The sequence below is a fragment of the Spermophilus citellus genome (assembly GCF_964194105.1).
Source record: "Spermophilus citellus genome assembly, chromosome: 14".
NCBI classification, from domain to species: domain Eukaryota; kingdom Metazoa; phylum Chordata; class Mammalia; order Rodentia; family Sciuridae; genus Spermophilus; species Spermophilus citellus.
In genome coordinates, this window is record NC_138194.1 from 60,156,601 (window position 1) to 60,174,107 (window position 17,507).

Here is a 17,507-nt window from a genome sequence, read left to right on the forward strand (position 1 = left end):
ATGCTTTCGAGGTAGCATGTCTTTGCTAGGTGTGAGGATGAGTAGAAAATGAAAACCTTGCTCTCAAAAGCACAAAAGCAAATAAATAATTATAACACACTGTGAGAGTATGATGGGATGCTCTCTTAGTCTTGTTTTTGTGAGAAACAGAACTACTGAAGCAAAGATGTGATTGAAAATAATTTATTTGGGAAGTGAAAGATATACCTGTTAAGAAGTAGAAAAGTGAGAAAGGAAAGGAAGTCATCCAACAAAGGATGCAGTGTAACTCCCCACTGTGAACCAAGGGGCTTGTACCTGTTGGGAGCTCAGGGCATTAGTATAGGACATACACCCCAGAGTCAGGGTGCTGGGCCATTAGCCTCCCAGCATTCTCACCCTGTGTGTGAGCAAGGAGAGAATGAGCATACCTTCAAGGAACAGGTGGCAGAGTCTAGAAGGTGCTAGGAAGTTGTTAGGTAAGTACTGTAATGATAAGGTCTGAGAGCACACAAACATCTGCTGGAGAAGTGTCATATTCACAGCTGCTCCTGACAGAGAAAGAGGAAGTCAAGGAGGCCTTTCTGGAGATTATACTTAAGGTTGAAAGATGTGTAAGACTTACCCAAGCTGAGAATAAGATTTACCTAGACTGAAAAAGATGGGAAATGTTATATCTGGTAGGATAAGTGTGAAAGTATCCAAACCAGAAGAGTGCAGAACACTTTACAGGGACCATGAGATGTGTGTGTATGATTAGCATAGAGAGCTTGCAAAAAGAGGAGGGAGAACTCTTGAGAAGTAAAACCAGTTGCGTAGGCAGAAGCAAGGCCGGCCGGAGTTAGCCTTGAATCCCCATGCTAAAGATGTGACTTCAGCATCACATGACATTTGTGAAGTACACAAATAGAGATAGACGATAAAGCACTACACCATGATTTAAATGGCATAAATGTGGCAGTCCATTGGAATCCTTGCTTGTCTTCTAGAATTTTCACTTTGTAACTGAGTAGCCTTAGTCAAACAGCACTGGTACTGGGGATAAGTAAATGCACAAGAGACAAATGGAATCTCCACTTTCATTAGATTCTAGTGAGGGGAAAATAAATAATTACACAAATAGGAAATAAGAATTTCAGATAGAGGAAAGTATATTGATGAAAAGGCAGTGGCATCGTTGCTGAGCTATTTGGTTAGAGTTGTTAAGGAAGGCTGGTCTGAGGACAGGTCATTTAAGCTGTGAACCAGACAAAGAGGAAGCAAAACAGCTGAGGAATTGCTATTGGTGTGCAGGATTCAGCCAGTTAGACTATTCCAATGAGATGTCTTAAAAGGTGAATTTAAGTGTGAGCAGGAGACAGATAATATCATGGTGAAGAATTGGGATTTTAATCTAAATGTGATGGGAAGCCATTGGAGGATTTTAAGTAGTTGAGTAATATGATCTAATGCACATTTTTAACTTGCTTGTGTTTCCTCTGCAAAAGGTATCATAGGTGGTAAGCATGGAAATAGGGAGACCAGAGAGGAGGCTATTGTAATAACCTAGGGGAGACATGCAGGGGGCCTGGGTTGTGGTAATAACTGTGGAACTGATGGAAAATGGTTGGAATTCACTATTTTAAAGGTTGTCAGAATTTGTTCATAAATGATGAGAAGGAAGAGTCAAAGCTACTGAGTGGTGGATTAATGTGCTGTCTTATGCAATCTAAATTTCATGTTATTGTTAGATAAACGATGCAAAGCAGAAACTTGAACTACTGAAGCACTTCAATGAACATAAGTTGTTAATATCACCACTATTTTAATGCAAGAACAACTTGACATATTCAAAATAATTCTGGGCCAGATCCTGCCCATTTTCCAAAATCAAGCATGATTCTTTTCATGATTCTTTTCATTCTTTTGTGCCACATCTCTTGTAACATCTCCTAGTTTACCTGCAACCTCCTATAAACTCTTCCACTTTCCAAAGCCATTACTTATCATCTTCTACTCTGTTACTTAGTCTCCTTGACAGTTCTTGGATTCTCCTTTGAAGATGTTCTGGGCTCCACTGTATCATCATGAAGTGAATCTGAGTCTCCTTTTGCCTCTCTTGTGTGTGTTGGGGTCGCGGTGGGGGCTGGAGATTAACACACACACACACACACACACACACACACACACACACACTCACACCCAGCCGCCACCACTATCACTGAGCTACATCCTCAGTCAGTTGTTTTCTTTTATTTTCTTTTGAGAAAGGATCTTGCTAACTTGCTGACACTGGCCTCAAACTTGCAATCCTTCTGCCTCAGCCTCTGAAATCAGTGGGATTACAGGCATGCACCACCGCACCCAACTTCCTTTTGCTCTTTCTCTGTTGATAAGCATCTTATGACAAAATACCATAGACTGGTGGCCTAAACAACAGAAATTTATTTCTCACTGTTTTGGAGGCTGAAACTTCAAGATCAGGACATGTTCAGGTTGTGGTGAGGTCATCCCATGATGGAAAGAGTGAGCTCTCCCCTAGAAGAGCGCTAATCCTATCATAGGAACCCAGCCACGTGACCTCATCTAAGCCTAATTTCTTCCCAAAGGTTCCATTTTATACCATCATATTGTGGTTAAGACTTCAACATATTAATTGTGGAAGGACACAAGCATCAGTCTATAGCTATGGAGCTTCTTGGCAGTGGCAAGCATATTCCAGTGTGTGGAGATGAGAAGGGAAGCTTCATTTGGTGTATCTTTACCGTGAGCCTTCATTCTACTGGACTGGTAGGACATGTAACACAGTCATTTGGGTCATTTAACACAGTTCCCCTACCTGATGTGTGGCACATTTTGTAGTGCATGTAGTGTTGAACAGTTAAGAAGAGGGTTTCTGATTCTTGATCATTTTCCCATCTTTACTTCTGACTTTGTCTTATTGATTTCCACATGGTCCCTTATCAGAGTTCTTTTCTTCTGGCCTTGGGATGTTGTCAAAGAGAAATTCTATCAGAAGGAGTTAAATGGGTAAGGAAGACCTTATTCAAAATATCTCAATAGGACTTTAAGATTGTCACATCGGGTAAGAGATGTTGAACTTTGTTGAAATGAAAAGGAGAAGAGATTTCAAGGGTTAAACAAGAGGAAAAATAATTAAGGACAATGTTGGAAGAGAAGATGGTAGGGGCCACATCTTTGTTGGAGATTATATGAAAAAAAATGGTTCCTAAATTCTTGAGAAAGACAATCTTGTGGTATAAAATTGGTAAGAGGCTGGGGAAAGACTTACATCATAAAGAGGCAGAAAAGGGATTGACAATTTCAAGATTTTTAAAATAAATGCTCTAACAAAATGGAAGAGCCAGTTGGGTGCAGTGGCGCATGCCTGTAATCCCAGTGGTTCGGGGGGCTGAGACAGGAGAATTGCTTGTTCAAAGCCAGCCTCAGCAAAAGCAAGGTGCTAAGCAACTTGATGACACCCTGTCTCTAAATAAAATACAAAATAGGGCTGGGGATGTGGCTCAGTGGTGGAGTGCCTCCTGAGTTCAATCCATAGTAACCAAAAAAAAAAAAAAAAAAAAGAAAGAAAGAAAAAAAGCCTTCAGTCAAGTATGTTATCTAAAGTTATTCAAGCATTGGGGAACAAGGAGGCCCTCTTGGTCAACATGGAGTGTTCGTTTGAGGTCCTGGCGTTCTCAGCTCTGGCTCTACCACCCAGCCATTCTTCTCTGGAGCATTTCTGCTTCCCAGGTTTGCTTCTAGGGCATAGTGCTTATAATACCCCATTACATCAGACCATTCTCCATCTCACACTAGCCCAGGGACCCTCTTTTTCTTAATAGCTGAGTAAATTGAGGGGTTTCTATCTTCTTCCAATTCACTGTATTTCCTTGGAAAAATCTCTCTGCTTTTGTTTGTTTCCTAATTGATCCTAATTGTCCTTTACAGGGAAAATCAAGCAACAAATAAACTAGCTCCTTTTTCATTCACAATTAGAAGGATATAATCCTCAAATCCTCCCAGGAAGTACAGGGTGGATGGAAAGTGAGGAAAAAAAAATATACATTCTATCTTTCTAAGATAGCAAGGAAAAACCAAAACGAAACAGCAGGAAGTGTTCATTCTTAAACTGTTCCATTCCCATCTTGCCAGCAAGATCATACACTTCATTGGATGATTGTGAGTTTATTAGGGAAATGCATATTCTTGGAACTAATTCTATTAGGCACTCATTAAATAAGTTCTTTTCTCCCTCCTACACTTTCATTAAGAAATGAACTATTTCTACATGATTTGTTTGTTGGTAAAACATAGGGTGCCTTTTCCAGCCCCGCATCTTTTCTGAATTTTCAACCTTCAGCACATGAACTTAAGATATTTTTACAAAATTCAATAGAACTAAAAATGATTTATCAAAGTTCAATGCTGTAGGGAAGAAGAAAGAGAGGGGGGGGAAGGAAAGGAGAGGAGAAAAAAGAAAAAAGAAATGACTGGGCCTTTATTTTTCAGTGGAAAGGACTTGTAGGTCAACCTTATCATTAACAGTTTCACTTATTACTGAAGAATGAAGCAATTAAGCTTGCTATGCTAACTCCAAGTGGATATCTGTCACTGTTGCCCTAGAAAAGAAGGGAAATACCAAATACCATCGCCTTCTGGTGCTCTGCCTAAGCTAACTTCATGTTCATGACTTTGCTATTATATAGAAACCAGTCTTAGTTTCTAAGTCAGGGTTAAACTAAATAACAGTTAATATGAAAATGATAATTGATTATCATACATGCACATGTGTGTGAGTCTGTACACACATCTACACAACAATAGCCTTGCCCTGGAATTCGATTTACAATTCTAAAATAAGGTCATCCGGGTATAGGAGAAAGTGTGCAATCTTCTCCATTCTACTTGTCCCTGGTGAGCTTCCCATCACGTGTCTCTATACTCCATTGAGCCATAAGCAGCATTCCAAGCACTCCAGCAGTGCTCATTTGTATCTCCATCCTTTTTCCCTTGATTTCACATTTGTCCGTGGCTTGCTGTGCATATGCACAGTTTTGAGGGCTGTGGCTGCACGGATGGGGGGCTGCTGTCTAGTAAGACACAAAGGCAGCGGCAGTGACCGCTGGAGCTTCATAGTCTATGTGTCACATTCTTCCTGTCTCCATGGTCTTGTACACAGCTCTTACCACTGAGCCCTGACCCTGACTGCGAGTTTCCATTGTTTTGACTTTGGCATCCACCCCTCTTGCCCTGGGGATGATGAATAATTGAAAACTGAGCATGAGCTTAATTTGGTATGCCTTGGAAGAGGCTTTTTATGCTGATTTGCTTCTGTATTCTCTGAAACATCAAGGGCCAGGCTTCAGTGTCAGGAATAATTACTATATCCCATATGTAACACATCCCTCAAAAATGAATTGGGGACACAGATGACTTGCCACATCAAGTTAGGAGTAATTTTAGATTTCTTAAGAAATGTCAAGAATGATAAAAAGACTGTTTGGGTCTTTTATGGGCGGAGGAAGCTTCCTAACATTTTGAAAATAAATGTTTTCATTTTACAAGGAGGTTTAAGGCATATTATGTCTGATGTCCTCTTCTCTTTGTTATCTGAGCAATTATCTGGAATTACTTTCCCGCCACTGTTTTAAACAATGGACCTACCCACAGGCAGAACTGTGTATCCCCAATTACCCTTCCCTCTTCCCCCTCCCCAAATTCCTGTGTGGACAGCCTACTTCCAATGTTTCAGAATGTGATTGTATATAGAGACAAGATCTTTACAGAGGTGATAAGATTCAAAAGAGCTTCTTAGAATGATTCCTATCCAATAGGATTCCCCAAGAGAAGAATTGGGACACAGACAAATACAGAGGGACTATGATAACCATTGCTAAGCCAAGGAGAAGGGTCTGAAGCAGATCCTTTCACTTGGCCTTCTGACACATGGAACCCAAACTCCTAGCCTTCAGAAACGTGAAAACAAATCAATTTCTGTTGTTTAAGCTGCCTGATAAATGGTAACTTATTAAAGCAACCCTAACAAACTAATACAGCACCCTCCTGTCTAACCCAAGAGGAAGACCCTAAGTCCAATGGACTCTACTCTTCCCATTCATAAGTGACTGAACCAGAAAGGTGCACCTTACCAAGGGAGCAAAACCACTGGCTTCCCAGGAGCAAAGAGGAGACTAAAAACAACTCCTAAGCTATAGGCCAAGCTGATAATATATGTAGATGTCTTCAACATCAGGGTGCCAGTGTGGTCCTGCCTCTAAGGGACCTTTCTTGGACTGGGTCGTTTGGGTCTTTGGATTCCATATATCATACAGCTTTAATACAAGCTGGCTTGAGAGTTTCAGATAATTCTCACTTCAGAAAATAGAATCAAGTCCACAAGGACTTCAGGACTTAGACCAGGAAAAAGTGAAAAAGGGAGGAGAGGAACAAAATGAGAAAGGGAAACTAAACGTGTCACTGACTTGATTCTAAAACCAAATCCATCCATCCATCCATCCATCCATCCATCCATCCATCCATCCATCCAGTAATTCCACAGAACCTCTGGGCTATAGCCTGCACTGCATCACAGTGACTGGCTGAGAAGCAGGATTCAGTCCCTCAGTTCAAAAACTCAGGGGACTAAAATTATTTGACTTGGTTTTAAAATATTTGACTTATTGGTTATTTTTAACCTCCTGTCCCCTTTGATGAATACAGATAAGTTGACTCTAATCATTTATATTATGTACATCTCATTATATCAAGGTAAAATTTTAAATAAATGACTCACTCCTGTCTTTATATCTATGAATAGTCTCTATGCTATTCTTAACACTTACTATAAACTCTACAAGGGGAGAAATGTCCCTGTAGTTATGAGAGAAATAAAGACCAAAAAAGTGTTCAACTCTTTCTTGTGTTCAAGGATGATTCTAGGAAAAAAAAAATCTGGTAGCCAAGGAAAGTTATTATTTTAATATTCTCTCCTTGTGTACTGTTGTCTCTTCTCTTTCTATTTTTCTTCCAGAATCCAGGCTTTAAGTCTGTCTCAGCTACATTTCCAGAAATGGTCTTTCCCATGTAGTACTCCATGCTCAAAAAATTACTTATTCCTTTTTTTGAGTCCACTTTTCATTGCTGTGATCAAAATATGTCACAAGAACAACCTAGAAGATTATAAGTGTACTGTGGCTTACAGTTTCAGAGGTCTCAGCCAACTCCATTGGCCAACTCCATTGCTGTGACCCCAAGGTAAGATAAATATCATGGCAGAATGCTGTGGTGGAAGAAAACTGCTCAGCACAGGGAAGTCAGAAAAGCCGAGGCAGAGACAGGTAGAGGAAGGGGCTAGAGATATATATAGTCTAGGCCATATCCCCAATGACCAACTTCCTTCAGCCAAGCCCCACCTGCCTCAGTTACCACCCAGTAATCCATTAATATTATTAATCCATGGAATGGATTGATCCACTGATGAGGTTCCAGCTCTCATAATCTAATCATTTACATAGTCAAACTCTTCATTAAATTCTGCAAAACTGCAGTGGAATATTATTCAGCCTGTAAAAATAAGGAAATTCTGTCATTTGTGATACCATGTATGAATCTAGAGGACGGTGAGTGAAAGAAGTCAGTCATGGAAGGACAATTCTGCCTAATTTCACTCATATGGAATTTTTAACAATCAAACTCAAAGAAATAGAGGGTAAAACAGGGGGTTACCAGGGACTGGGGAGCAAGGAGAGAAAATAGGGAAAAGAGAGATGTTTGTCAAAGGGGACCAAATTCCAGTGAGACAGAAGAAAAAAATTTTAGTGATCCACTGTATATTTCAAAATAGCTGAAAAGAGAAGATTTTAAATATTCTTACCACAAAGAAATAGGTATGTATGGTGATTTATATTTTAATTGGGTTTATGTAAGCATTCCACATGTACATGTGTCAAAACATCACATTGTACCACATAAATATATAGGATAATAATTTGTCAGTATCACTTAATCAGTGTATTTTTCTTGATATACTGATACCAGGAAAAATGTAACCAGATTGAACTAAAATGTATGGATATTTTTTAAATAGCTCCTTGCCCCCTCCATAGATAGTTTAGCTTTTTCAAGAAAGATACTTCTTAATATAAATTATTGACAAACTGATAGAAATACAGGTGATGTAGAAAAATACAACCTTAAAATTCTAGAGATGTGGGCATAAAATACCACCACAGGAAGGGGGAAATTTCCCTTGGGATTGTGACTCTGGGGTCATTGTCCCTTGCTGCCTCTTTATGTAGCCTCTCTTCCTCCTTGTCTGAATCAGGACTTCATAGAAGACACAGAGTTTGTGGGATATATTTTCTTCAAAAAACGTGAGGGAATGAAGTTCAAAGAGAAACTTGGAACACGGCCATATCTTACCTACAAGTCCATTCATTTATTCATCCTTTCATTCATAAACTCAGGCAGCACATACTAAGAGCCTACCTTGGTGCCATCTCCATGCAGGTAACTTGGGACCTGTAATCCCCAAGGCATATCCTCTGCCACTGTGGCACTCACTTTAGGGTCATTCAAAGTTCATAATGCAACATTATCTGAGCTAAAGATTATCATTGCTGGACTATGAAATAATGGTGAGAGGAGAATGCTTCATTGTAGATGAGATCTTGATTTAAAAAAAAAACAACAGTGATCAGGGCTAACACATGTGTACTGCTTTCTATGTTATGTGGCAGGTGACTGTCTAAGTCATATGTAATTTTGTTTTCAAAAATCCTAGGAATTAGTTAGTGTTGTTATCATCATCATCTCTTTAACAAATAAAGAAACTGAGCCATGAAATAATTGAAGTCGCCGGGAAGATTCTTGATAATGTTGGGATGTGGTTACAGGCATCTGGCTACCGAATCCTATATCTAGCATGAAATTTTTAAGCAAGTTGGATTTTAAAATAAAAATTTTAGATTTAATGTCATTAGGTTGAAAAATCCTTGGGGGTTCCTCTAAGAACTCCAAACTGGACATAGTCACATAGTATATTCATAACTGAGAATGGAAACTAAAACTCATTCCGCTTGGAATTGTTAGGAAAGTATATTAATATACAAAGAGGTAAAGCAATATTTTTCTTATTTTTCCAGTCGTGACATTAACCTACTGCATGTCTGAGAATTAGGTTACATCAACTCTCTAGATTTCAAATTCCTCATGTTGGGTGACCATATGACCATAATTAATCATTCAAACGGGGACACTCATAAAACGAACAGGGGGCATTATTAATTATTACATTGAGAACACATTCCCAGGCAAACCACAGTATACAGTTTCTGTTCTTATGTATCAAAATGAGGCTGCAATACTTGATCCCTGAACCCACCTCTAGCTATAGTGGGTGTGTTTGGGTTTGCTTAGCCGACTGCTTATCCACATGTACTGGGGTTATTCAGTAAGAAGCAGAACTCTGAGTCTGACCTATTAACCCTGTGCCTAGACTACAGATGTTTTCATTAGAGTAAGTGAGGTCAGTAACAATAATAATTTGTGAATTGAACACATCTATATTAAGTTGGAAGCCCTGTGCAAAAGGAAACAAAACACAAGTTAATTCTAACTGGGCTTAACGCCCAGGTAATCAGTACTATGCCAAATACAACAAAGCAAAACCATCACCCAAGAAAGATTGCCAATTAGAAAGAAAAATAATTAATTTAGCTCATAATAATTTCAATTTGAGCCCTCAACAACTAAAAATTGAACCTGGGTACGTCCAACCAGTACGGGGCTGAGGACAGTGTTTTCTGAGTTAAAGGAACCTGGTTTTGTACAAAAAAACTTGGTAGGAGATCTATGAGTCTTCAATCATTAACTTATTCAACAGAATGGCAATAGCTTATCATGTGTCCAATATGATCCTATGGGCTAAGGAAACAATTTAGTAAAGATACAGCCCTTGGTTTGGAGTTTGATCTTTAAAAAATATTTTTATTAGTTGTTGATGGACCTTTATTTTATTTATTTACATGTGATGCTGAGACTCAAAACCAATGCCTCACACATGTTCAGCAAATGCTGTACCACTAAGCCACAACCCCAGCCCTGGAGTCTGATCTTAACACTGCTATTTGTGTGAAGTGAGGCTTTGGCTATGTCTTTAGCATTTCTAAGTCTCAGTAAAAAAAAAGAGGACTGAAACCACGTGATCACTAACGATCATCCCTGGGCTAGTTAAATTTCAGGAAATCCAAGTTCTGCCTGGATAAATGTTAGGCTCTAGCTGGTTTCACTATATTAGGTAATAGGGTTAGGAATACTTTAGCTTTTTGTGGAACTGGGGAAAGGGCCTTGGATAGGCTAGGCAAGTGCTGTACCACTGAGCCACACCCCCGGCCATTTAGGAACATTTTTAAAACACAGTAGGCATGCTACAATTTGTTTCCATAATAGTTCCGTTGAAAACAAAACAAAACAAACAAACAAAAAAAAGATGTTTCCTTTCACCCATAATTTTCCCTTTAAATCAATCTCCTCAGGCCACCTTTTCCATGAGCTTGGTAGTCAGCATGTTAAGTATAGGTCTCACACATGCACCATACCCAAGTCTTCAAATGCATATTGCTGGGTTCACCATAGGGTTTCTGTTAGTAGATCTGGTGTGGCAACCGAGTGACCAACCATCCCAGGTTTCCTGGAACTCTCAGGTTTAGCACTAAAAACCTTTTCTCTCTGAAGCCCTTTAGTCCCAGGTATACCAGACCGATTGTTCATGTTGGATAATGTATGAGAATTTGCATCTCTCAGAAGTTCCCAGTTGATGCTGATACTGCGGTCCAGGGACCACATTTTGAGGACTGATATTTTATACCAGTGGTTCATCCTTGTAATTGTAATCACCTGGGGAGTTTAAAAATCCTTGTATATTGGTCTAATTGATCTCAGGTGTATCCCCAACATTGACATTGTTAAAAGCTCCTCAAGTGGTTAGGGTACAGCCAAGTTAAGAAATACTTCTCTAGAGCTATGAAACTAGTGACTGAACTTTGACTCTGACCTGTTAATATCCTAAAATTGCAGCTTCTCCTTCCATCTCCACTGTCACTAATATGATTCTAGATATCTTTATTTCCTGTTTGGATTATTGCACTGGTCACATAACAGACCTCCCTGCCTCCAACTTCCCACACCTCCTCTACTTCATCCTTTATATAGCTGCTAGAGTAATCTTGCTACATAAAAACTTGATTGTATTACTCCCTTGCTGAGAATCCAATGGACTCTCTTGTATTAGTTGGTGTAATTCATGTTATTTGCTCTAACAGGCAATTGCCAAATCCCAGCAGCTTTCCACAACAAAAGTTTATTTCTTGCTCATACCATAGTGCAATGCCTGCTCTCCTGGACAGGTCATCTTCAAATAGTGACAACCATTCTCCCATATATGGGGCTTCAGAGTCCCTAGAGCTTCCTTAGAGTCTTGCCCTGGATCACCTTCATTTAGGCAGCTGACAGGTGAATTGAGAGAACATGGAGCATGATGCAGGGTGTTTCAGAGGCTGGAACCCAAAGGAGTGCTCACTACTCTGCACATATTCTATTGGCAAGAACAAATTTTAGGGCCCTAGATAGATGCCAGGGATCTGGAAAGCATCCTCTTGTGTGCCTACCAAGAAAATAAAGTGACAGAAAAAAAATACATAGCATTGTCTTGGCATTTCCCTTACCCACCCCCCAACACACACAGTATGTAATTTGTTGCATTTCAGAAACACTAAACTTACTTCTCATTGCCTTCAGTATAAAGTCCAAAGTCCTGTGCTTGGCTAACCTTAAGAATTTGGTGCCACCTCACTTTCCAGTCTCTGCCTTTGCTCTTTCCTACAAGCATGCCTTACCCCCATTTTATTGGTCCCCAAATGTCCTATGCTGTCATGTCATTTTGGAGGATCCAGAAAACATTTCCTCTATTTTTCTCCTAATTCTTTACCACTAGTTCTTCAGAGTCAGATCAAAAGTCAACTTTTTCAGAAAGTCTTTCCTGACCCCATCACCCTCTGTTTCCCAGACACTAACATTTACAGGATGTGTCAAGTCGTTTTCTTGTTCTCTTCTGATTGGATTTGGTCATTCTCTATGCAAACAGTAACTCAGAGGGCAGGAGGGACTGAGTTCTGTACATTTTCCCCCGGCTCCCTTCCTTTGAGTCACAGTAGGTGAACTGCCAATCTGCACTCAGGCCACAGGACTTGTGAGTTGATCTCCAGGGCTACAGCTACTCTGCAGTTTCATTAATTGCTCTTTCTTCTACCACAGGAGTTGGTTCCCTGCACTTGCCAGTCCCACAGTGTTTCATTACCCTTCATCAGTTTCCCATTACCCAGTAAACGATCCTATACTGTCCCTTCACTAACGTGTCCTGCTGGAGAGGGCCATTTCTTTCCTCCAGGACTCTGACCAGTACAATAATTGTCTTACTAGAATAACTAGATATTCAGCACCCAGCTGTATGGCTCCAAATAGACTGAGTGCTTAATCTTTTTATATGAACTATAAATGCTCAGAAATTACTTATGATCAATGCACAAGTATCATGTTTTTAGAACTCTTCTTAAGTTTTCTCCAGACGCACAATGCCAATTTACAATTCAATTCTTTCCTGCAAATAGTGTTATAAAATAAGGGACAGAGTTTAATTTGGTGCTCTCCAGATTCAATGCCATGTCTGTTCCCACATAAAAGTACTAACCACCATACTTAATTAAAATCTCCAGGTCCATAAAATATGCCAGAATGCTCCTTGTGTATCCTTTGAATAGTATTGATTGAGTGCCTGAAATTTTTAAGACTTGGAAGTTGTCTTATATGGCCACCCTGAAGGGCTCTGACTTAACTGTCAACATTTCTCTGTTTAGTATTTCCTTCAGATTGTTGTCCCAATCAGTGGATTTACCTCTAGCTCTACTTACATTGCATTGATGTATGCATTCTTTAAAAGCATTTTGCTTAATCATACATATTAATAAACAGTGATTAAATTCACTTTGAAAAAAAATACACAATGAGTGAAATACCTGCTCCCCGACTTGACAGTTGTCTCAAGAAGTTAATCTCTCTGAACCTCAATTTCCTGAAATTAAGAATAGTGACATTTTTCTATCTTACAGGGTTGTGAGACAAAATAAGTTAATGCTTCTATGCACTTAGCACAGTAACTCATAAAAACACTAAATGAATGTTAGCTGGTACTGGTATGCATTTCTCTTTGCCTCAGAGCAAATTGTTTTGTGACAATGTTTCCAAACTGGGTGTTTTCTTCTTTGGCCACCAGTCTCTAGGCTGCCATGTCTGTTCTCACATAAGTCACTGTAGTTATTTATTTACTTATGCCAATGGCATTCATTTTGGGAGAATCCAAGTTTAGAATAGGAAAGGACTTTGGACATGATGTAGTCCCACCATTCATCATGCTTGAGAAACCCAGGATGAGAAGTAGAGTGACCCATCCACTTACTGATGCAGCAGCTCAACCAGGGCAGGGAGCCTCCATGCATCCATTTTCTCTGCAGTTGCTCTCTCCACCATACTTCTGAAATGCCTACTGAGATGATAACCAATAGCCTGCCTTCTACTCTGAGTGCTGGATCTCTTTTTCTGATCATTGTTTAGTTCTTTCATGGCTACCTTATGACCTGGTGAATGGTCCAGTTCTACTCTCACCCCAACCATCGCCTCTAATTCTAACTGCTCCTCAGCATATTCTATGACAGGTGCTGAGAACTCTGTTTTCAGCTCCCCAAGGGGTGGGCTCAAGTCAGAACCCTCTAATTTGGGCTTATATTAATGGTTTGACATTTTAAATTAACTCCTTTCCTCCTGACTTCAAGGGTAATGAATCAGATGCAATGAGAGTGAAGACGATTGTCAGTATCGTCCGGAACAGGACTGGAGACAGCAGAGAGCTAGAGTGCTCGCCTCAGCTACATTAAAAGTTATATGTTGTATTATTCTATTTGTATGAAACATAGGGGCAGAAAGCAGAGTAGTGGTTTTCCAGGGGCTGTGGGAAGGATTGTGGGTCAGATACAATAGGTTTTGGGTTTCCTTTTGGAGTGATAAAAATGTTGTGGAACCAGATTAAGGGGATGGTTACATGTGTGAATGTACCCAATGCCACCCAATTATACACTTTACAGTGGTTAATTTTACATTTTGTAAAATTTATTCCATTTTTTGAACTTCTTTTGTCAGTTTTTCCAACTTATAACTTCATCTTTATTCTTATACATTTTGAAAATTTTTAAGAATTCCTTCAATATTTCTCCCTGATCTGTGATTATTATGATAAATGTAGTACTTAATTTCTAAATATCTGGGGATTTTGCTAGATTTTTGTTGTGGTTGTCTTTGAGTTCTATTTTCATTTTGTGGTTAGAGAAGATGCTTGAATTATTTCAGTCTTATAGAAGCAAGATTCAATCACAGAATCAAAAGATGATATTGATACATGAAAACTTAAGTCCAATTTCTAATTATCCCATTTATGTCCTTATAGGTTGGGGACCAGTTTGAAATAGTCTTTACATTTTTTTAAATCATGTTTTCTTAGTCTCTTTCAGTCTGGAAAATTCCTCAGAATTTCTTTGACTTTTGTGGCTTTGACGTTTTTGATATTTATAGGTCAGTTATGTTATAGAATGCCCCTTGGCTAGGATTTGTCTAACATTTCCTCAGGATTACATTGGATGAAGCATCTTTGGCAGGATGTCACAGGTGGCACTGTGGTCTTCTTGATTCCTATTGGATGGGGAATGTTGCCAATTTTTTTTTCTCTCTCATGATGTGCACTTTGATCACTTGATGAGAATTCTGACAGCCAGGTTTTTCACTATGAAATTCCTCTTTTCCCATTTGTAATTACTATGTATTTATCATGGGAAGAAGCTTTTGAAGCTATGAAAATATGCCATTCTTCATCAATCTTTAATTCATTCTTCATTCATTTATATCTTATGGTCTTGTAGTTTTTTGCTTTCTTCATTGACTTAGAATCTACCACTGTCTATATTGTTTTTCATGCTCAAAATTATCCCCACTTTGACCAATAAAGTGTGTGTGTCTTTTAACTGGTTCTTTTCTTTGTCATGAGCTTTTGCACTCTTTGAGAAGACCCTAGCATTCTTTATACTTTTTGGTACAACAAGCTATCTCAGTCTTGTCTTGGCACCCAACCCTGAAGTTAACTATTTCTCTGAGGAACCCTGTTTCCTTTTAGATGAAAAGGACTTGGGAAGGAAGATTTGCACTCTACTTCTGCCAGCTGCTTTTGGGGTAATGCTTCTCCAAAATCCGTTCAGTAGATAGTGCAAGGAGGGCTGGGGCTATAGCTCAGTGGCGAAGCCCTTGCCTTGCAAGTGTGAGGCACTGGATTTGATCCTCAGCACCACATAAAAACAAATAAAGAAATTGTGTCCACTACAACTAGAAAATATATTTTAAAAAGAAAAAAAAGGCTGGGATTGTGGCCTAGAGGTAGAGCACCTGCCTAGCATGTGTGAGGTGCTGGGTTCAATTCTCGGCACCACATATGAATAAAAGAAAAAAAATAAAGTATCCATCAACAATTAAAAACATATTTTACAAAAAGACAAAAAAAGTATATATTAGGAAACACATGTGTATGCATACACATATTTATACCCACAAGCATTCATTAATGTGAATTCATAATTTAATACATCAATTCTAATTCAGCACTCCCAGATTCATCTTTGTTCTCTTTCTGAACTCCAGTCACCTCCATGAGCTCAGTGAGGCTTCTATACTCTGCTTAGACTCCATATCCCAGATTTTGATCCAAAAAAACCAAGTTGTGAGCCACACTTTCTTAGGATTGTACTCCTGTGCTGCCTGTGTCTGCTCATGTCTGAAAGGTTTGCTTCATGTATTTTGTCCAGTTTTGCTGCTGTTTATATGGGAGGACAGGTTTCTATCAAGCACTCCCTCATCACTGAATAGAAGAGTACATCTCATTAGGTCTACACATCATCCACGTTTGTATATCAATCATCACTCACATTGACTAGCGTAACAATCCAGATAATCTGCAAAAACTCCCGTGATTGACAGAGGACATAGGGAGGAATTTGGGGACATCATGCACCTGTCAACTGACTTTATTCCACTGTGTACACAATTTGCCTTGGCCTCAGTTTCTTCTTCTCTAATGTGAGGAATTTGAGGAAAATATAAAGAATATAAAGTATGTGAACTGCCATTGGAGAGCACAATATAGAGGTATTCAATAGTAGAAGTTTATTTCTTCAAATTCTTCTATGAGGTTAAATTATGTCACGTATGTCTGAATCTATAACAACAAATCTCACTATTATGTATAATTATAATGCATCATTAAAAATAAATATAAAAATACAATTTATCCAATATAATGATATACTAAAATTCCTCCACAAACATTTTTCTCATAACTTCTATTTTCCATTTTTAAAGTAAAATTATTTCATAAATTGAAAATCAGCATTTATCAAGTCAACTATCACTGAAAAGTCAAGAGTCTCTGAAGTAGGATATATCACTTTTACAATGGTATGCAGATACAGCTTGGTTCAGTTTTGAATAAGAAGTTAAAATACTTGGATCACCTGAAACTACAAGATACATTCAAAAAGTCAGGCAGGAAGTCAATTACCAAGCGAGCACTAAGCAATCACTGTACTTGAGTTTTGTACTAATTTTTGCTCTGCTGGTTACTCATAACTATTCATCATGACTGAACCTTGAAAAGATGTTGCATATATAGCATTTCCAACTTTGGAAACTATTTTTCCGCCTTTCTAAAAATAAAATCTCTTATATAACAATTAATAAACTCAAGATGTAAATTAATCAGTTTTATTATGCAATCAATAGTATGTATGCCTGTGTGTGTTTATATACATAGATATACATACACCTCAATTTTCAAAAAGTCTTTGGACTTAATGCTGATCAATTGTATTCTTTCTCTCTCTGTGTATTGGCCCCTTCCCATCTCCCTTCTCCTATTGCTTCCTCTCCCTCCCTTTCTTTCCTTTCTTCTTTGCTTCTTCCACATACATTTATGGAGCTCCTATTGTGTGCTAAAGATATTCAGCATTTGACACAAATTGTAAATACAAAGTCATCCCTGAGCCCAAAGTGTGTTAGGATCTATGACAAAAATGCCCATAGCTGGAGAACAGCTAGATCAGGTAAGGCTCTCTAAATAATCCAGCCCTGAGGGAAATCCTTTCCCATCCTTGTTATTTTTCTTCAATTCTGGAAGACCTTTAGCCATTGTCATACAATGCCTATATTTCATTCTCCTTGTATGCACCTTCAGAACTTTTTTTCATTCCTTTTAATTATTTTCTCTGTGTCATATAACTTCTTTCTCATGTGTTTGATTTCTTGTTCCCACTGTATTGCATTCTGAGGCAATTCCTCTGACATAGTTCCTTCACAAATTCTTCCTCCTTCTGGGTCTAGTCTATTATTTATCTATTAACTAT